This window comes from Eubalaena glacialis, chromosome 2 (genome assembly GCF_028564815.1).
Source record: "Eubalaena glacialis isolate mEubGla1 chromosome 2, mEubGla1.1.hap2.+ XY, whole genome shotgun sequence".
NCBI classification, from domain to species: domain Eukaryota; kingdom Metazoa; phylum Chordata; class Mammalia; order Artiodactyla; family Balaenidae; genus Eubalaena; species Eubalaena glacialis.
The window spans coordinates 51,173,741-51,195,895 of NC_083717.1; the positions used below are offsets into that span (position 1 = coordinate 51,173,741).

Below are 22,155 nucleotides of genomic sequence, written 5' to 3' on the forward strand. Positions count from 1 at the left end.
AATTGATGTCATTCTCTTCTGCTAGGCGGAGTTCCTATGTCAAAGACTGTGTTGCTCTTTCTGTATGCTCAGTACCAACCAGTCTGTCATGCCACATATTAAATCTCCGTAAATGTTGAATTGAGTGGAAGTTGTCCTAATCAACTGAAATGACCAACGCAAACCAGTTTTCCCAAATGAGACTTTAAAAATTATAAAAGTACTTTCCAGATTATAAAATACTAGTTTGTGCATTTCCTGTACATATTAATATATGTATTCTGGGTCAAGGCAGGAATCTCAGAGCTATCGAGCCTAAGTATAATAGCATTTCCTGAAATTCCATTTTGTGAGAGCTTTTGTGGCCAGCATTAGGAACCTAAGAACTATTTGTAATGGTGAAGATCATTCCACATTCTAAATACCTAAATTACGAATGAGCTTTTGGAACATAACCTGTTTGGAAGTTGGGGACTGTTTTAGCAAAATGTTTATTTTGATGCTGAAAACCTTTTTCTTAATGGTGTTAAGCTTATTTTCACATGGATTATGAAGGGAAAGGGAGAAAAGAATCTGCGAGTTGAGATTTTGTTTTTCAGAAATGGCTCAGTTTTCCCAAAGTAAAGGTATTGTCAGAAGGTGGTTGTTGTTGTTGTTTTAATGTTTTGCTTTGGGAAAACCTTAGAGAAAAGTTACAAGACTAGTACAGTGAACTCATATACCTGTCACCTAGATTCACCGATTGTTAATATATTTAGCATATTTGCCTTATGATTCTCTGTGTTTGCAGAGTGGCCCCAAACTCTGGAAACAGATATTATTATTTTATTTTATCTATAATTTGAAGCTTCTTGATTACATCTTCTCGAGTATGCCAAAGATTCAAGTTTATTCAGTTAAAGTCAGAGGCATATCATCTGAGACAGAGCATCACAGATGCATACAAGGGATAGATTGGAAATGCTGCATTAATGTACTTTGCTAACAAGGAAACCACATATTAAATATATTAATCTCATTCAGCATATCATGTATTGTGCTGTAATAGCAGGACTCCACTGTGTAGATCTTTTTTCTTCTCTTTTTCCTCTTTTTTTTCTTCTCTCCTTTTTCTTCCTTTTCCTATTATAATTATTTTTATTGTTAACCATTTGAGAGTAGGTCTCACACATCATGATCCTTTACCCCAGGTGCTTCAGCAATATTGTCTTAAGAAGAAGAGATATTCTTACATAACCACACAGTATGATGGATTCAGAAAATTTAATATTGATACAATAATTTGCTATACAGTTCATGTTGAAATCTCCAGTTGTGCCAATAATATCCTTTAATAGTGTTTTTTTCTAATTCAGTGTTATTTATTGCATTTTAGTTGTCCTATCTCCTTTAATTTGAGACAATCTTTCAATGTTTTTTTTTCTCTGACATGAATAGTTTTGAAGAGTACAGGTCCTTTGTTTTGTAGGATGCAGGAATACCACATAAGTGATGATATATCCTTCAGTGCATCACTATCAGGAGGCAATATAATGTCTGTTTGACCCATTGTTGTTGTTTACTTGGATCACTTAGTTAAGGTTTGAAAACTCCATATAAAAGTTTTCATTGTCCCCTTTGTTATTGTTGAATAATCTTTGGGGAGACCCTTTGAGACTGTGTAAATACTCTTGTCTTCCCCCAGAATGTTCACATAATGGTTTTAGCATTTGTTGATGATTCTTGCCTGAATCAGTTATTACACAGCGGTTTCAAAGTGGTGTTTTTCTATTATTCCTTCTACATTTGTTAGTCGACCTTCTATTCAATTGTAAATTAGAGTTTTTCCTTTTCATTGCTTATTTAATATCAATATAAGTTTATGGATTCTTTTTTTATGAAGTAGGTTATACTCTATCACCTGTCAGTGTTCATTTTTAAAAAATATTTATTTATTTATTTTTGGCTGCGTTGGGTCTTCGTTGCTGCACACGGGCTTCCTCTAGGTGCGGCGAGCAGGGGCTACTCTTCATTGTGGTGCACGTGCTTCTCATTGCGGTGTTTCTCTTGTTGCGGAGCACGGGCTGTAGGCGCACGGGCTTCCGTAGTTGTGGCTCGCGGGCTCTAGAGCGCAAGCTCAGTAGTTGTGGCGCATGGGCTTAGTTACTCTGTGGCATGTGGGATCTTCCCGGACCAGGGGTCGAACCTGTGTCCCCTGCATTGGCAGGCAGATTCTTAACCACTGTGCCACCAGGGAAGTCCCCTGTCAGTATTCATTTTGATGTTCCAAATTAACTCAGATTTGGTCAGTGGGAGCTCCTTCAGCTTAACTCATTGATTGTTTTGACATGTTTCTATCATTTTTGGAGCACTTCCTTACTTTGGGGACAGAAGATATTCCAGGCTCATCATCTGCTTTTCCTGCAGCTGTCCTAGGATCAGCCATTTCTTCAGGGAGTCCTGGTTTCTTTCATTGGGTTAAGAGTATTTAGAAGTCAAGAACTGGGCAGTAGGTATGCTCGTTGATACTGGAATATCATTGTTTTAGAGCCTTTTCAGCTGACCAAGCTGAGAAATTTTGAGTTTATGCTAATTGCTCAAGCAGTAGATTGTAATTTTTCTTTACGTTCCTGGAACTCCTTAGCACAGAATCTTTTCTTTTGAAACTGTTAACAGTTTAAGTGACTAATTTGTCACGTAATTTTTCTGTTTAATTCTGTAATGGTTGGGTCTTGATTTCCAAAACTTATTTTAAGGTTCTTGGGAATAGGAGTCCTGTTTTATATCTCTTTGTATGTTCAGTGAATATGTTTCATAGTGCCTTGAGCATGATTGGTACCCATAGGTGGTTTATAATGTATAAATATAATAATGACTCAATATTATCTTTATTACTCTTATACTATAGTTAACTATTCTTGTGTTTTGTTGTAACATTTCAGGTAATTTTGTGGAAACTTTTAAGTGAATTGGTGATTCATTTGTTCTGTTTATACTAACTTTATTAACATTGAAGTAATGAAACATCTAAAAGTTTTTCAACTTAAAAATTTTAAAAACCTAATTCTTGAGATTAAAGTATATAATTAAAGAACATCAAAACGACTAATCTTGACATTGCTGTTTTATAGTGTTTTGTTCTTTAGCCCTTTCTGGGCTTCACTTTAATTATAGTGAGATGATATCTAGATCCTTTTTAAGTCTAGGTTACATGCTTTATATATAATTAACGTTGACTTGTTTATGAAAGTGAAATTAAGTGCTACAAAGTATAGTGGAAAGAATATTGTGTTACTGAGCCAGGAGTCATTGGGTTCTAATTCTTCGTAAAAATTGTGTTACTTTGGCAATTTCACAGTTTGGTTTTCATTATCTTATTCATTCAGTCCACAGGGCTAGGTGATGAGGAACAAGAGTGAAAAGGCATGGCTTTCACAGTCACGTGGGAGTATGGACACATATAGGTTTATAATTCACTTTGCTATGTGCTTGATGTGTATAGTGCAGAGCGCTACAGGAGCACATAGAAGGGGCAATTAACCCAGTTTCAGGGAAGCCAGGAAAATTATTCCACTGGAAGTGACATTTTCAACTTAGGTTGAAGTCTAAAGAGTGAATAGGACTTAGCCTTGTGAAGAGAGTAGATAGAGTTTACTAGACCTGTGTTAAGAGCAAGAGATACATTTAAGGACCTTGGGTTGCTTGGAGAAACTCAGAGTACACTATGGATGGATCAGGCAGTGCCAGAGAGATTAGACTGGAGAGATAAATAGGGACCAGATTATGAAGAGCCCTTAAGCTGTGTTAAGGAATTTGTACTTTATTTTAGGGAAAATCTAAGCATCTTAAGCCTGGAGGAAATTAATTTAAAAGGTGATACTGATTGCACTGTGTAGACTTCTTCAGAGAGAGTTACAACTGGTAGGCAGGGCTTCCCTGGTGGCACAGTGGTTAAGAATCCGCCTGCCAATGCAGGGGGCATGGGTTCAAGCCCTGGTCCGGGAAGATGCCACACGCTGTGGAGCAACTAAGCCCGTGTGCCACCACTACTGAGCCTGCTCTCTAGAGCCCGCGAGCCACAACTACTGAAGCCCGCATGCCTAGAGCCTGTGCTCCACAGCAAGGGGAGCCACCGCAGTGAGAAGCTAGCGCACCACAATGAAGAGTAGCCTCCACTCTCTGCAACTAGAGAAAGCCCGCGTGCAGTATCAAAGACCCAACTCAGCCATAAATAAATAAATAAATAAATAAATTTATTTATTTATTTATTTAAAAAAACCAAAAAACTGGTAGGCAGGGAGAATAATTAGGAGGATGTTACAACAAATTAGTTAAAAGGGGTTAAGGTGGCCTGGACTGTGGTAGTGGGATGAGGATTGAAGAAATAGTTGGATTTGAGGAGATATATAGGAGGTAGAATGAAAGGACTCAGTGATGGAGAGCTTGTGGTAGGTGAAAGAGAAAGAGTTAAGGGTAATGATTAGGTTTATGGCTTGGGCAATTGAGGGAATGAATGGGTGGTTTACTGAAATAGGAAGCACAAGGGGAGGTTTAGGCTTTGGAGAAAGATGATGAATTTACTTGTGATAGAGTGCCTAGATGGATAAAGAGGGTATAGTCAGAGAGTGGGATGTATAACTTACTCTCAGAAGTGGAACAGTTCCTGTTAATGACGAGGCCTAAGGAGTTGCCCATGGAATGGGTGTTTGAAGAGGAGTGGAAGCGAAGGTATGTAGTGGTCGGGGAACAGAGAGGATTTATCTATTAAAAAAAGCCTAAGGGTATGCCTGCCCTAAGGCAGAGCACGCTGTTTTAGATTATCTCAAGGTTTTCAGCATTTTATCTTGGAAACTAGAAGTGAGAAGTTTCAGATACTGTGGTCTCAATAAGATTGTCTTAAGTTAAACAAGCAAACAAAAAAGCAAAAAAAAAAAACCCCACGACAATAAACATTTTTTTCTAAACAAAGCAGGAGACTGTTTAATTGCTCCAGACTCATCTTGTGTTTTACCTTTCCCAATCCTGGAATCATCCTCTTTTCCAAAGAGCCCTGGCTCCTTTCGTTGGAGGATGGCATTTAGAAACCAAGATCTGGGTGCTAGGTGTGCTCATTGCTCCTGGGGTGTCATTGTTTCTAGGCCTTTTCAGCAGAGCTAAGAAATATGTGTGTATATACTAATCCACACATATATATATGTGTGGATTAGTATATGATTGTATACATGTACAGTCACTTCTACTATAACATGGCATGTGTGTTCCTGAAAATCAGTGTGCGATGCAAAGTTGTATAATAAAAACCACGGGGTTCATGGTGTCAATGGAGCCAGGAAAACAATACTCAGAAACTCTGTCAGTGAATTAAAGAGAAAAGATAGGAACCTAATAAACCTATTTAAAACAGCAGTCATGCTGTTAAACATGTTAAATGGTTAAGTATTACATAAAGAGTAAATGTGGCTCTTTGCTATGAAAAAGACATGAAGTTTGCTTATGTAGGTGAGTTTTGGAAAGGTTGTGGCTTGTGAGTTATTGTGAAGTGGTGGATTGAAAGTTATCTGAAATCAAATGAAACACCACCAGATGTGGATGGATGTGGCTCATAACACATGCTGTTATGTTATGGACTGTGGTAGATCATTTTCATTTAAGTCAGTTCTCCCTTGGGTGCCTTGCAATTTATTCTTCATTTCTGCAATAATTTTTTTTTCTGTTTCTTTTTTGAATTCAGTCAGCTTTTTAAGTTTCTCATTTTTGTTTTTAGTTTTTCAGTTTCTGTCTGATTCAAAGTGGTTTTCATATCCTCAAATGCTTGTTTGAATATGTTTAATCCAATTATTACTATATTAGGATAATGTATTAACAGAATATATTTAATTCTATTTGGAATACTGACTTAGAGAGTTTTTGCTGCTTTGAGGTTGTTTTTGGTAGGAGGTTTTCCTCACATGATATGTCAAAATCTGTTTCCTGATTTTCTGGATTTCACTTTTCTTTTGTTCATTTTTGTGATATTGGGGGGTTTTACAGTATTCCTAGTTTAATGGTGCCCTCTTCTGTCAGTATAAAATAGTCCTGTTACTTCAGTAGTTCTTATTTGTTTGTTTTAATGGTTGGAGAGAAGGGTTGTGAGACTTCCAATTTTATGATTCTTTTTGGTCTTGCAGGACCTTAAATTTTCCCCTTTTTCTTTTTCCCTTTACCATCCAATTGCCAAAGGACACTCTTTCCTTCCTTTTGCCTGTCTTCTCCCAGAGGCCATGTGTTTCAAGGTTGTGCCCCCTTACATGGCGGCTAGCGCTTTAAATGGCACCTGTTCTTTAAATCACCAGAAGTTTGAACTTCCTTCCCTGTGCTCTGTATTCTGATCTGCCCATTTTCCCAGTATTTCCCCAGATTTAGGGTGGGTTAATATTTTTGGTGGTCCTTTCAAATGACCCTTAGGCCTGTTTGCTGGCACCAAGCCTTGTGGTGCGTGGGGGTGGAGTGACAGCTTGGGAGATCAATCAAGTACTGGGATTTGGTGATTTTTCTGTTTCCACTCATAGCATTTTTTTTTTTTGTCTTTAGGGTATGCTGAAAGCTTGGTTTTGTGTAGGATTTCCTTTTCCGCCTTGTATTTTCATATGGTTTAGGGGGAATATTTTTAGTTAGATAATGCTACCACCATTGTCCTCACTAAAGTGTCTACTTTTGGGGGAGGGGGAGCAGGAATCTATTGACTTATGCTATCAGTGCTACAAGGGTTTTAGTAAGAAAAGACATAGGTAGTCAACTTACACTGGTGAGCTAGAGATGTTAGAAAGTACCCTGTAGGAGATATAAACCAATTTAAATACTCTTGCTTCATTCTGCTAGCATGTAAATGCAGGTTCTAGGTTATTGCAAGAGTCTTAAGTGCTTTTTTCTGTAAAGTAAGGTTATTAATTCAAATATTTATTTCTGTAATGTATATTGGAAATGCTTTGGTTTTATTTATAACATGAATGAGTTATAGGCCTATATTCAACCTAGCACTTCTTTGGTACTTCTTTATTCTAATGACAATCTAATATGTGAAGTTTTCAGAAAAGGTAACTTTTTTTTTTGGAATTTAAATCATTTTTAATAAAATTTTTTACACTTAGAGGTGGAGATGTAAATAATATATAAGAAATATAATGGTATATAAAGAATAATAAAACATTCACTTGTGGATCTACTACCTTACTGAAAAAATAAAACTACCAGTATTGTTGAAGTCCCCTGTGTGAACATTCACAGTCTTATTTCTATCTCTAACCCCAGGATTAAGAATTATTAAGAATTTGTGGTTATTATTCTCTTGGCCTATATTCTTAAGCAGGTTACTATTAGTACATGTAGCTAAAGTCCATTTATTTTCCATGACCTCACATGCCATTGTATGACTACTTCACAGTTTATTTATCCATTCTACTTGTTTCCTTGCTGGTTCTGTTAGTAGGATAGTAGTTTTTTTTTTTTTTTTTTTTTTTTAGAAAGGTAACTTCTAAACTTGGGAATTGATCTGATAGATGTTAACTTCTTTGAAAGTTAAACTACTTGTATCTCTTCTCTTTCTTTTTCTGCTCTTTTGGCTTTCTCAGTTTTATTTTATGATTGAACTGTTCTCCTTTGATTACAATAAATTGTAGGTGTCGTGTTATTTCTTGGCTGTGCACTTTTATTGTGTTTAATAAGATGGCACTGTATCTGTTGATTGTAGCTGAAGTTAATTGGTTCTGTCTTATATGCTTTATATCTATGTCTTTTTAACATGAGAAATTTAACATAAAGTTGGAGTTATGTGTGGAAGTTCTTTATGCTTGGTTTCTAGAATTTAGTTGCTTAAAATATTTATTACCTTTAAGCATTTCTTTCACTAGAATTAACAAGTTTTTTTGTCAGTGTTTTACGTTGGGGTAGAAATTGACTTGTTCCATTAGTCATTATACATTTCTTTTAAAAAATATAAACCAAAATTAAAAGGCATATTGACTTTAAACAGCAGAAATCTTTCATAATATAAATTAAACCCTTTGCTATTAATGATGTGTTTTTGGAATTCTCCACCTGGCTTTTTGATGGTGTTTAAAGGCAGTCAGTACCTATGCCCAGCTGTCTGTCTTTGGAACCTCATATATGAGCTTTCATTTCTTTTTTCGTAGCTTCCCGAAGTCTTAAGTAATGACAGGCTGTCTATACAATTTCTTTTTACTGCCCTACCCCTTTTCTTTCAGCTGGTAAATATGGTAGCCCCAAAGCAATGTCCATTGCTCTGCTCCCTTGCCCCTTCCTTTGGACTCTATTCCTTTTCTTTTCTCACTACTTTAACTATTGTTTCTGTATTGTTGATGCAGAAATATAAACACATTTAAGATATAGCTCTTTGCTTCTAGTAGGTAATGGTGTACAAAGGGTAAAACCCCATTAATTACTATGCTACATTAATTACCAAGTGATGTGTAAATCTTAGACACAAGGCATGGATTAGGGAGTTCAGGGAAGGAAGAGTTCAGAAGTGACCAGGGAATGCTTCATGAAAGAATTGATATTTGAGCTGGATGTCAGGTTTTATTGTCAGAGGTGTAGAAAAGATATTTCACATAGAGAAATCATTTTGAGCAAAAGAACTAAAACAGAAAAGTGAGAGGTATGTATTGGACACAGTTTGGCTAGATTGGAGGGTGTTTCAGAAGTAGAAGATGGTAAAGTGGGAAAGAGAGCTTGAGACCAGATTGTAGAGCACGTTGGATGTTGAGCAGTTTGGACTTTGTTCTTCAGCTAAGGAAGAGCTGTTGAAAAGTCTTTTAAGCTTGGAAGTGACCAGGGCCGTCTTTAATATGCCCATATAACAAGATAACAAAGATGACATTATGTCCTTCCTTATTAATAAAGCTTGGTTCCTTAAAGAATAATGCTCAACAACACTTGTTTGAAAGGACAGTGCTAGCCTCATTCTTAATTTGATTGTTTGAAGGAAATTGGTGGGAATATATGCCTTTCAAGTAGAAGACATGAATAAAGATAGATTATTCTTTTCTCATTCTCCTCTGTATCTCACTTCTTGGTCTTCTTTCCCAGGTCAGGCCAAATGCTGTGCTTTCCATAAAGAACTGATTCCTTCCAATTAGAAGAGTTTTCTTTTGAAATCCTCATAGTACTTTGTATCTGTCTTATTGTACTTACCATATTTGACCTTATAATAAAGGGAGTAGGTGTATACACAGTGCATTAAAGCTTTTTATGCTTGTGTCTTAGTTGTTCTTGCATTCTTTTCATGTAGATTCTCAGTAAATATATAGTAATGTATTAAGTTTCTGTCTTTCAAATGATCCTAGATTTTACATGAGGATTTGGGCTGAACTAAGGTTTTGGACTGAACTTCAAGTCTTTAATACTGCTGGTCTAGATCAGTAGTTCTCAACATTTTTTCTGCTGTGAGATACAGTAGATGAAATTTTGACACATGGACTCCCATGCATCTACTTAGCAGGGAAGTAAAATGTTACAGTGATTTATAATTGCCACAACTATCCTAGGATTTGTTGTCAGTGTAACAAGTAGTAGATGATGTATATAGTTCTTAGGGCAGTAGCTTTAACTCTTCCCAATTTTCTTCCACTTAAGAAGGCATACCAGACTGCAAGGAAAGGTAGTACTATGAGGATAATCTGAAGCCCCCTCTCTCTATTTTAAGGTTCAAAGCAGCACTTTAGAAGTATCAAATTATTTGCCATAAAAATCCCAAGTTATAGTATCCATCTTTCAGGATAACTTTAGGGTTGTTTGGATTTCTTCTTTTCCATTAGTGCAGATGTTTTTGTTGTTACTATTTGTTTGTTTGAAATGGGTAGAATCCTGTTTTGATGCGGATTAGACTGGTAGTCTGGATATTACTCCTGGATTCCATTTCATTTCTGTTAAGTTTTAGAGTTTGTGTTTCTAAAAAGACCTCTGAGGCCTCTTCCAGTTCAAAACTTTAGGAAGTTGCAGAATATCGCAAATATGGTGTTCAAGCTTTTTCTAGATTCTGGCCAACATCCTTATTAATATGGACATCTGTTTGACACACTTTGCCAGCTTACCAGACTTTAACCAAAGTGATGTATATTTGGCCATTTTTTATGTTAAGTGCCTAGTGTCACATTTTAAAGTGTGCTTGTTTTTGAACTTTTTTTTTTTGTGGACAAAATATACTCTTTGTTATTGGGGTGTAGGTGGTTGAGGACTGTAAAAATGATAGGTTCCAGTAACTATACGCCTGACAAGAAATACGAAGAGTGTTGTTAGCCCTTAGTTTGGGTTGAGGTGCGTAGAACAAATGGAACTTTAGCATTTGAGAAGTTACATCCTCCACTTGATGAATGATAGCATTATCAGAACATGTAATAAATATTAAATATCAATGTGAACGCTGTCAGTATGGTTGCTGATTATAGATTGGGGGGTGATAAATTATTTGGGAAAATAAAATAGGAACTAGTAATTTACCTAAAATGCCTTATTGTGGCATAACCACCGGTATGCGTATCGTTATGGGGAAGATGTTAGATATCATAATGAAGTAGGATGATAGAAAAGAAAATGTGAAGGCACTCTAAGTTATTTTATTATAAGAGTAGAAGCTAAAAATAAACACAGATACCCACACAGAAGCTTGTATACCAGTGCTCATAGCACCATTACTAATAATAGGCAAAAAGTGGAAACAAATGTCCATCAGCTGATGAATGAATAAATAAAATGTGTTGCTTCCATACAGTAGAATATTATTTGGCAATAAAAAAGGATGAAGTATGAATGCATGCCACAACATGGATGGATCTTGAAAACATTGTTAAGTGAAATAAGCTAGTCATGGAAGATTATATATTATATGGTTCAATTTATATGAAATGTCCAGAATAGGCAATTCTATAGAGACAAAAAGATGCCTCACTGCTTAGGGCTGGGGTGTGGGGTGGGAATAGGGAATGGGGAGTGACTGCTAATGGGTACAGGTTTCTTTTAAGAGTGATGAAAATGTTCTGGGATTAGTGGTGATGGTTGCACATTCCTGTGAATATAAAAAAATTCAGGTGTATGCTTTAAATGGGTGAATTGTATGGCATGTGAATTATATCTCAGTAAAGCTGTTTGCTTTTTTATTTTTTAAAAAAGAACTGAGGCTGTGTGAAGAGATGTTTTGGACCTAATGGGTACTTTGGGAGATATAGATGGAGGTGGAAGCGCATGGGGGAAAATAGGCATTTCTGGCATTAGTATACTATCACATTGTAACACCAATGCTACCCTCTCTGTTTGCTGGCTAAGAATGTGATAGGTTGTGTTTTAGTGGGCACTGTAAAAGAACCCAGCTTTTTAACCTTACCTAACACTGAGGCTGGAATTGTGCATTATTCCACTTGACAGGATTAGTCTTGCCTTCCTCTTATTTGTGTATTTTTTGTCATATTAAATTCAAATGTTTTCCTGTTTTCAAGGTAGCGCATAATTGTGTTCTGCCCATCTATCCATCCTACACCCTGCTTTGCTCTTTTTGTTCACACCTACTCACATTTGTGTCATCTTTTTACCTCCTGTAATTGGAACAGTCCCTAGTTTCGTGTGTGCTTGAAATCACTTTCTTAAATGCTTGCTTCTGTGAAATTAACTGACTTGAAGATATTGTTTCTTGTGGCTTAGTCTTTTTATATGTTTATAAATCTATTCTTTTAAGGCCTTAGTAGTATCGTTTTCAGTTCTAGAGTCATATTAAATGATTCCAAATATATTCCAAAACTTCTCATTTGGCTTTTGCTGTATGTAGTGTTTGCCTTTCTGATTTCTTCAACAGTGATGACTCTTTAATAGGAACGTTGCTAACCAATTGACTTCCAGTGGCAGTCTCCATTTGTTCCATTTGCCCCCTTTTCTGGGTTATTTCTTTACGAAGCTAGCACTTACTGAGCTCATACTGGCACTATGCGAAGTAATAGCGTAGCATATATGCTTATTTAATAATAACTATTTAATTAATTTAACAACTAAATTTATGAAGTATACAAACTATTACTACACTGTTTTACAGATGAGGAAACTAAAACTCAGAAGATAATGATGATTGTTCTTGATCTTAACTTTGTAAAGTCAGAAAAATCTTTTAACTACGTATGTATAGCTTCTCTGTGTTGAGTATCTGCTTTCGTAATGTGTGATCTTTGTATGTATTTGGTGGTTGCTCAAAGTTTTGCAAATTTATTCCTAAATGGAATCATACAGTATGTACTCTTTAATGTCTGGATTTTTTCCCTCACCAAAATGTTTTTGCAATTCATCGTGTTTGTGTCTATCAGTATTTTGTTCCAGTTTACTGTTGCCTAGTGTTCCTTTATATGTTTATAGCACAATTTCTCCATTCACCTTTCATGGACATTTTGGTTGTTTCCAATTTGGAAACAAAATTTTCTCCCCCTCATTCTTGTGCTATTTTTGTCATCCATTTTATGCTGCATGTTTTTATTTTTATACATTATTGCTACGTTTGCTTTAAAAACCATTATCTCTTTAAAAAGTAAAAGTAAGAAAATAAAAGGTAAACTCACATACTTATCATTTCTATTGGTCTTCCTTTCTGTAGAAATAGGTTTCTATCTGTTGTTTCTCAGAGCAGTTTTAGGTTTACAGAAAAACTGAACAGGAAGTACAGAGTTCCTATATACTCTCTTTCTCGCTCTCGTCTCTCCCCCTTCCCTATTATTAACATATTGCATTGGGATGGTACATTTGTTAGAGTTGATATTGATGCATTATTATTAACTAAGTCCATGGTTTACATTAGGGTTCATTCTGTTGACAGATTCTCAGCTTTTGTTTGTCTGAAAATGTTTTTATTTCTCCATCTGTGAAGGATATTTTTGCTTTATGTAGATTTCAGTTTACAGGTTTTTTTTTTCTTCTTAGCACTTTAAAGGCGTTATTCCTTTGCTTAAACTTGTTCGCATTACTTTCTGCAAGGAGTCTGTGGTAATTCTTACCTTTGTTCCTCTATATGTAATGTGTCTTCCCCTCACTTTGGTTGCTTTTAAGATTTTCTTTATATTACTGGATTTCAGCAGTTTGATTGTTAATTATGTGCCTTGGTACAGTTTCTGTGTGCTTAACTTGTTTTCTGTTCCTTGAGTTTCTTGAATATATGGGTTCAGTTTTCCTCAGATTTGGAAATTCTTTGGCCTTTGTTTCTTCAGATATTTTTTCTCTCTCTATCCTTCTGGGACTACAATTACACCATTTTTAGACTGCCCTTGATAGTCTCACAGGTCCTTGATGCTCTGTTCTTTGTTTCTTTTTTTGCTTTCTATTTTCACATCTTCAATTTAGGGATCTTTTTTTCCTACACTGTCGAATCTGTTGCCAAGTCTATCTAGTTGTTTTTTATTTGAGATACTATATTTTCCATCTTTAGAAATTCATCTGATTCTTTTCAAAATAATTGTCATTTTTTCTGTTTTTCATTAAATCCTTTAGTATATTTATAAAATTTTAAAGTTTATGTCTTTAAAGATATCATCTTGTTTCTGGATCTGTTTTTTTGGTCAGGTTTTTTTCCCCTGGTATAGCTTACACATTTTTCTGGTTTCTTATGTTGAGTAAGTTTTGATTGACTCTTGGATGTTCATCATGCTGTTGTCTGGATTTTGTTGGTTTTTTCTTAACAGGCTTAAATTTTGTTTTGGCAGTGTATTCCATTTCTTATGAAAAAGTAGTAGTAGTTTAGCACTACTGTGAAGGAGGTGATTCTGCTTCAACGTCTACTCATTGCGCCAGGTTTCAATGAGATTTTTCTCTCCTCTAGTTGGAATTTGAACATCTCCAAATCTTATGTAACCTCTGGTAACTTTTGAGCCTACTGCTTCCTAGTTATTGTTCTTTGTCTGGCCTTGTAGAGTTTCACTTTACTAATGCTGCAGCTTTATATTCAGCAAAAAACTGTGTTGTCAAATATGATAGCAATTAGCCACATGTGGCTTTTGAGAGCTTGAATTGTGGCTAGTTCAAATTTAAATATTCTGTAAGTATAAAACATACTGAATTTCAGAAACTTACAGAAAAAAAATGTAAAATATCTGTTTTTTAAATCAATTGTATTCTGAAATGATAACATTTTGAGCATTCCGGTTAAAGGAATTATGTTAAAATTAGTTTCACCTGCTTCATTTTACTTTTTTTTTTTTAATTTTACTTATTTTTAAATTTTGGCTATGTTGGGTCTTCATTGCTGTGCATGGGCTTTCTCTCGTTGAGGCAGGTGGGGACTACTCTTCGTTATGGTGCGCGTGCTTCTCATTGTCGTGGCTTCTCTTGTTGCAGAGCACAGGCTCTAGAGCACAGGCTCAGTAGTTGTGGCGCATGAGCTTAGTTGCTCCGAGGCATGTGGAATCTTCCTGGGCCAGGGATCGATCCCGTGTCCCCTGCATTGGCAGGCGGATTCTTAACCACTGTGCCACCAGGGAAACCCCATTTTACTTTTAAAATGTGATTATTAGAAAATTTTAAATTATATTTTGGGCTCATGTTATGTTTGTTTTGGACGGAGCTGCTGTAGAATCCTCTGTGCAAATTTCAGGTGCACTTTGTCTTCTTGAACTCTATCCTCTCTATTACTTTCCCACAGTTTCCGGCTTCCTTAGCCTCCCTAAATTTCAGTTTCTGTCTCTTTTACTCACTTAGTCCACCATATTCTGCTTGGCTTCTCATTTCTGCACTGCTCTCCTGACTCTTCATTGTAGGGTTGCGGTCCCCAACCTTTTTGGCACCAGAGACCGGTTTTGTGGAAGACAATTTTTTGATGGGATGCGGGGGATGGTTCAGGTGGAAATGCAAGTGATGGGGAGTGGCAGATGAAGCTTCGCTCACTCCCTCAACCACCGCTCACCTGCTCTGCGGCCCGGTTCCTAACAGGCTGCAGGCCAGTTGTGGTCCGTGGCCCCCGGGGTTGGGGACCCCTGTTGTAGGGGACACTTTCCGTTTTCTCAGGTGTTGCAGTGCTGAGCTCCTTGTTGTCCAGTGTTTTAAAATTATAGTTATATATATATATATATATATATATATATATATATATATATATATATATGATCAGTTTTCTCGTTGAGTTCACTGGGAGAGCATGACTGGTACTAGTTACCACATCATGGCTAGTAGCAAAAATCTTTTTAAGGCATGAGTAAGTTGATGACCACATATGAGCACATGAATTAAAAACACCATTTTTAAACCTCAGTTTTGATTACAAAATGAAATTCATCTTTGAGCAAATAAATACTTTGTATTGTGTTTATAGACTGTACTTTATGTTTTTGGGTTTTTTTTGCCTGCTTCATTTTTATCTTACTCTGGATTGATTTTTAAAGCTGTTTGTTTTCATATAGAAACCTATTTTCTTTCACACTACGTTATGCTCAAGGCAGAAACTTTGATAATTTCCAAACATAAAGCAGTAATTTTCTTCATAATTGTATCGAAAATTTTAATCAAGATTTGAGGAGATACTTTTTAGGCCCTCAAGATTTGAAACTAGGAATGTCAGTATGTCAGCAGCACTTTGGTTTCACTTTGCTTTCTAGTTTATTGGCATTCACTGATTAGGCACTTAAATAACCAGCTAATATGGCAAGAGATAGGAGTTAGGGAGCAAATTACTTATTTTAGGTCATTCAGGTCTTCAGTTATCAGCAGTTGTGCTGGGTTTCGTCTGTTTGCTTTATAAAGCATATTTGGGACATTTGAAGAAAGGAGTTTTGAACCTTGGTCATTTCATTTAACCCTTTTTTATTAATATGGAAAACTGGAAGATGACAGTAACTTGTGCCACAGTATAAAATATGATATTCAACATTTATCACTGAAATGGTAATGGCTTCAAAGGTCTCATTTGTTTCAGAGGACCTTTTTTAAAAGTTTTCTTTTTTTTTTTTTTAAATGACCTCTCCATGTGCTTCTTGTGATATTGTTTGTGTAATTTTTAGTTCTGGTAATTCTCATATAGGAGCTTAAAATGTATTTTTAAAGTTATAGAGGAATTATCACTGTTTATAATTTTTGTTCACAGCAGGCACCGACTTGTTATTTGTCAGGATGTCTTCATATATAGGTATTGATGTTCATTGTATATCTGAAGCCGCTCAAGTGTATCAGTCCTCTGAGACTGATATGCTTTGCTCTCTTTTGAGTCTGTTGCTATAGTATGCATTCATTTATTTCACTTATTAAATTTATTCAACAAAAGCATTAACTGAACTGTGGTTATGTGTAGTTGTTAAAAGCATGCCTGGGTTCTAATCCTGGCTTTACCACTTTACTGGTTTAGCTGTGTGACCTTGGCTAGCTGCTTCTTAGTATTTCAGTTTCCTCTTAAGGATAATAGTGAGGTTATTGTTGGCTTTACATCACTTAATATATGTAAAGCAATTAGGCTACTGATTAGCATATGATAAATACTCAAATGTTATTGCTGCTGTTGCAGTTATTATTACTATTATTGTTATGTTAGGCCTTTCTTGGACACCTTTTCTCAAATTTTAATCCCCTCCCTATGACAGTACTTCCTTCCCTGCTTTATTTTTTTCTCATTAAGGACTTTCCACAAACCTGCTGTATACACTATATATCCCTTATTCACTGTGTGCTGTAGGTCTCCCCCACTAGAATGTAAACTCCATAAAGTCGGGAATAGATATAGGGATTTATTCCTAGCACCTAGAGAAGTGTCGGGAGTATATTGGATGCCCAGTAAATGTTTTCTGAATGGATAATGTTGAATTGTGTGCCAGGTATTGACTAGATATTGGGGATATAGAAATGAAAAAAGTACAAAAAAGTTCTTTCTCTTAAAAAGCATGTAGTATAATAGAAGAGACTCATATCTACAAAACTAACTATAGTTATTTTGCCCCATGTAAGTGATGGTGATGATGGTGGTAAAGGATACCTGAGGATGCCCTCACAGAAGGTGTCAATTGAACTGGATGTTTGATCCAGATAAGGAAGGTTGTTTCCAGGTAGAGGTAAAATCTTGAACAAAATTACAGAGTTTGACAGTTTGTGCAATGGCTTGTAGTCCAGGTTAACAACAGTGTAGGTTAATTAGAAGTAGAGGGAGCTAGGAAATTAGTTAGGACCAGGTTTGGGAAAGATAGCTGTTAGAGGTACAGGTTGTCTAGCTCTTACCTGGACAGAGTAATGGGATTTTGGATGTTCAGTATGTGAAATTTAATGATAACTGGCTGTAGCACTAACATTTTAGTTTTGGTTTTATTTTTTGAAGGTGAGAGTGTATTTCTTTATAGATTGTTATAAACGACCTATAAAAACTTGGTTTTTAGAATATTGCCTTTTAGAAACTATTTGAGAACTGTGTACAAAACAAACTTGTCAATAACAGTTAATTTATAGAACTGAGGAATTAATATTTTTTGATATAAGAATATGTACCACGTGGATAATTATCAAATTTTTATTTAATCTGTTATTTACCATGGGTCAAATTGCCAAACTTTAATTCCTACTGTGACAGTGACACAAAGCTGGTGTCAAAATACATTTAAAAATAATTAGTTTTGTTTAGAATGAGAACACATGAAAAATAGTTTCACTTTGAATTATTGGATTTTAGAAACTGGTAATGTATTGGTGTTTGAGGAGATTGCTCTGTTCTGTATTTCGGTACAATTAGACTAAAAGCTGAAATTGGCTTTTTAAAGCAAGCTCCTTTTAACCTTGGCAAAAAAAAAAGGCTTATTTGTGTGTGTGTGTGTGTGTGTGTGTATGTGTGTGTTTTAAAGTTAAAGCTTTTAATGCTTAATTCGTTAATATAAAAAATATTTGGCAGACTGTGGCTCCCCCCCCACCCCGCCTCTATACATTTCAAATACAAACAAAATTGTAGTATCACAATAATTAGTATTGCTGAACAAGATTCAAAAGACTGGTGTTTGTGTGGAGAAATTACCATTTTCATTTGATGAAGCAGATTTACTTGGGGATTGTCATAATTACCCAATCATGTAATTCTAAATTATTAGATTAGCATCATAAATTGATCCTGGCCAGTCAGGGTGAGGAGAGGCTTTTACCATCTTTCTCTTTCTACCTAAGTGTATTGCTACTATTTCCAAGCAAAAGTGTAGCAGGACTGGATTATTCTTTATGCACTACTCCATTGGTTAGCATTTATTAGTGTTCCTTTATTTATGTGAATTATTGACATTAATCAGTTTTATATTTGTTTTTGGCATTTTTATGTTCATTTTCATTTCATTGTTCCCTTTAAAAGAGTAAAAGCTCTAAGTATACACATAGCATTTGTATACACAAATGTATATATCAAAATTTATTTTATAAATTCAGTAGGCTGTGTATACCAGTTAAATATAAAGTATATCATGTGATATAGAGGGTAGGAAAGTGGGACCTAGGACACCAATTTGTGAATCTTGGCGTGGATAGAATATTGCTGAACGTTTAAGTAATACTTCCTGAAAAAAATGGATTAGTGACATTAGCAATGCCCAATTGGCTAACATTGTGTTATTAGCCAAATTTTAAAAAATTTATTTTTCTGTTAGTCAGTAAGTATTAGTGGAAGTATCTGTTGATTGTTGAAATTTGTAGTAATGAAATTATATTTAATTTTGTTTTAGACTTAAGAATAATTACTAACCCATCTAATATTTTTTTCTTTATTAAAGAATTGGATTTTGTGAAAAAGTAACAAAGAAGAATTCTCTGCAAGGATCACATCTAAGTGCACTTTTTGCTGATACATCATTTCTGGTAAGACATTTTTCCTTTTTTCTATGTTATGAAGTAAATAAACACAATGGGAATTTTTTTTTTTTTGTAAATAAGACTGCCTTGTGAGCTTGAATAGCAGTCATTTTGGAGTTTATTTTGGGGATTAAGGTAGATTAATTAAGGAAATTCATAAAATCCTGTTGAATATACATATATATGTATGTGTATATACACACACACACACAAAATATACATGATGTGGTATAGTGACAGTTTCTCATATAGTGGCACTGCTGAGATAATCCCATATTTTTACATCTTTTCCACTTCCATTTTCCATGTCCATTACATGTATTTGAAAATAAGGGAAAAAAATCTAAAGTCCATATTTACTGTGACAGTAAGTTGGAGGAAGAGAGGGTTTGAGGACGTGAGTTACATATTATGAGGAGAGATTTTCAAATGAAAGACAAAGTGGACAAATCTAGCCATATCTCTTGAAAGGTGGAAGGGTTGAAGAAAAAAATTAAGCAAATTTAAGAAATCTTTTTAAAATGTAGACTTTTTTTGTGACTTTGAATTTTTTGCCTTAAGTCGTAGGCCCATATTTGCAAAGCTCTGGAGTAGGCAATTTTGATTTAAAAACTTACATTGGCCTAGGTTAATGGTTCCAGTATGCTAGTAAGATGTGTAGTTCTCCTCAAAAAGCTTTCATAAGTGAAACTTCACTTGAATTCTACCTTCTATTCAAAATGGAAAAGAATTATATTAATACTAGGATATTTTAACATAATGTAATTTCAGAAAATGTTAGGGGATAGTTTTTGGTGTGTCATATAGAATATGTTAACCTTAACATTCTGAATGTTAGATACAGTTGATCAAGCCTGATGGTTATGTCAGTAAAAACTTGGGAAAGCTACTTACAATATTTGCTCTTGTTGTTATTCTTGTTTTAAGAATACTTCTGCTGTTTAATGTTTAAATTTTTTCTTGAATTATTAAATGGTAGAACTTTTATGAGCTTACAAAATGAGTTTTTTGTTAAAATACTTTATTCCAATGTCAGTTTCTAATGCCCGTATATTTTTCTTCTTAAACCTTGACTGCAGAACAGCCCATTTTATGATATCCTTCAGTTTGGGGAACTAGGGGAAAAGGTATTGTTTTTCCAATTGAAAAGTATCCTTCAGTCGAAAAATTGTATATGTACAGGAAGGATGGGAATAATGAAGTTTAGTTCACATTTTAAAATATAAACCTTGGTTAGTCTTCTGTATATCTTTCAATGTTTATTTGTTTTGTTTTCTCTTCTCATCTTTTTTACATTTCTCATATATATATATATTTTGTTCACTAACTGCTCAATACTGAGTGATTTGAATTAAAGCACTATAGGAATTTAGACATTGTCATTCCAGAGAATTTCCCCTATAATTTCCCTATAATTCTGTACCTTCTCTGAACCTCCGTGATGGCTGTGAGCATAACTTCAGTTGTTATATTTGGGTTATATTTAAGCTTTAGGGTATCCTCTATGATACTTCTTTCACTAAGTTCTGAAGATATAAACAGTGTCTTATTCTTTATGGCAGGTTTTGCATGGTTCTGAGGGCTGTGACTGAGTTAAGAGCTACTTGTTTTGGAGGTACTCTGAGTACTTAGATGGGGAACACTCTTTTCCTTTTGAGTAGGTTCAAATGTTGACTGAAGAACCTCAGATTTGTTTTCCCTATAACTCTGCCCTAATTCTGAGTAGAAATTGGAGAAGTTGGCACAGACATTGGGCAAAATTTTTTCTACCTTTTTTCTTTTCTTTCATGTCTTGAAACTGCTTTGGGCTCTTGTATTTTAAGTGTTTGGTCCCCCTTGAGTTAATTTTTTTTCTTTTTTAGAGATTGGAGTTTATTTATTTATTTATTTATTTAGTTTTGGCTGTGTTGGGTCTTCGTTTCTGTGCGCAGGCTTTCTCTAGTTGCGGCGAGCGGGGGCCACTCTTCATCGTGGTGCGCGGGCTTCTCACTATCGCAGCCTCTCTTGTTGCGGAGCACAGGCTCCAGACGTGCAGGCTCAGTAGTTGTGGCTCACGGGCCTAGTTGCCCCGCGGCATGTGAGATCTTCCCAGACCGGGGCTCGAACCCGTGTCCCGTGCATTGGCAGTCAGATTCTCAACCACTGCGCCACCAGGGAAGCCCTGAGTTAATTTTTGTATATGGTATTAGGTAAGGGGTGAGATTTATTTCTTTGCATATGAAAATCAAATTGTTCAAGAAGCGTTTTTGAAAAGGTTGTATTTTCCCCTACTGAATTACTACCTTGGCACCTTTGCTGCAGATCAGTTGACATTATATGGGGGTCTATTTCAGGACTGTATTATGTTCTATTGATTTATGTATCTGTCCTTATGACAATACTGTACTGTCTTGATTACCATAGCTTTATATTAAAATCAGGTAGTGTAAATCCTCCAAGTTTGCTCTTCTGTTTCAAAGCTGTTTTTCTATTCTAAGTCCTTTCCATTTCTCTCTATGTATTTTAGAATTAGCTTGTCATTTTCTACAAAAAAGCCTCAATGGGATTTTGATTATGAATGCTTTTAGAGGCTGATAGGGAGAGAATTAATCTCTTAAGGATGTTGAGTCTTCTGATGTGTGAATTTGGTATCTTTCTCCATTTAAGCTGTCTTTAGTTTCTCGGCAGTATTTTGTAGTTTTCAGTGTAAAGGTATTACACGTATTTTGTTGAATTGATCTCTGTTTTCTATTTTTATGTTATTGTAAATGGCATCTTAAAATCAGTTCCTGATTGTTTGTTGTTAGTGTATAGAAACATAATAGATTTTTACATAAACCTTTGTAATTTATGATTCTGCTAAACTCACTAGTTCTGGTGGCAGTTTTGTGTATTCCTTCAAATGTTCTGTGTAGACCATCATCTTGTCTGTGAGTAAAGACTGTTTTACCTCTACCTTTTCAATTTTTGTACCTTTTATTTCTTTTGCTTGCTTTATTGCACTGCCTAGTAGTCCCAGTGCAATGTTGAATAGAAGTGGTGGGCTCACATTGTTGCCTTACTCTTATTTATTTATTTATCTATTTATTTATTTATTTATGGCTGTGTTGGGTCTTCATTGCTGTGTTGGGTCTTTGTTGCTGCACATGGGCTTTGTTGTGGTGCACGGGCTTCTCATTGCGGTGGCTTCTCTTTGTTGCAGAGCATGGGCTCTAGGCATGCGGGCTTCAGTAGTTGTGGCTCACGGGCTCTAGAGTGCAGGCTCAGTAGTTGTGGTGCACAGGCTTAGTTGCTCCATGGCATGTGGGATCTTCCCGGAGCAGGGCTTGAACCCATGTCCCCTGCATTGGCAGGTGGATTCTTAACCACTGTGCCACCAGGGAAATAAATCCCTGTTGCCTTACTGTTGAT

General features: G+C 35.6%; 1 protein-coding gene across 5 annotated transcripts in view; it reads left to right on the plus strand.

Annotated features, from left to right (window-relative positions):
* MEF2A (myocyte enhancer factor 2A) overlaps positions 1–22,155 on the plus strand; it is a 176,316-nt gene that overhangs the window by 6,686 nt on the left and 147,475 nt on the right. For all 5 annotated transcript variants that reach the window (XM_061179997.1, XM_061179994.1, XM_061179993.1 and 2 more), the window contains exon 2: positions 18,687–18,771. The gene's annotated coding sequence lies outside the window, so the exon portion shown is untranslated. The remainder of the gene's footprint in view (positions 1–18,686; positions 18,772–22,155) is intronic.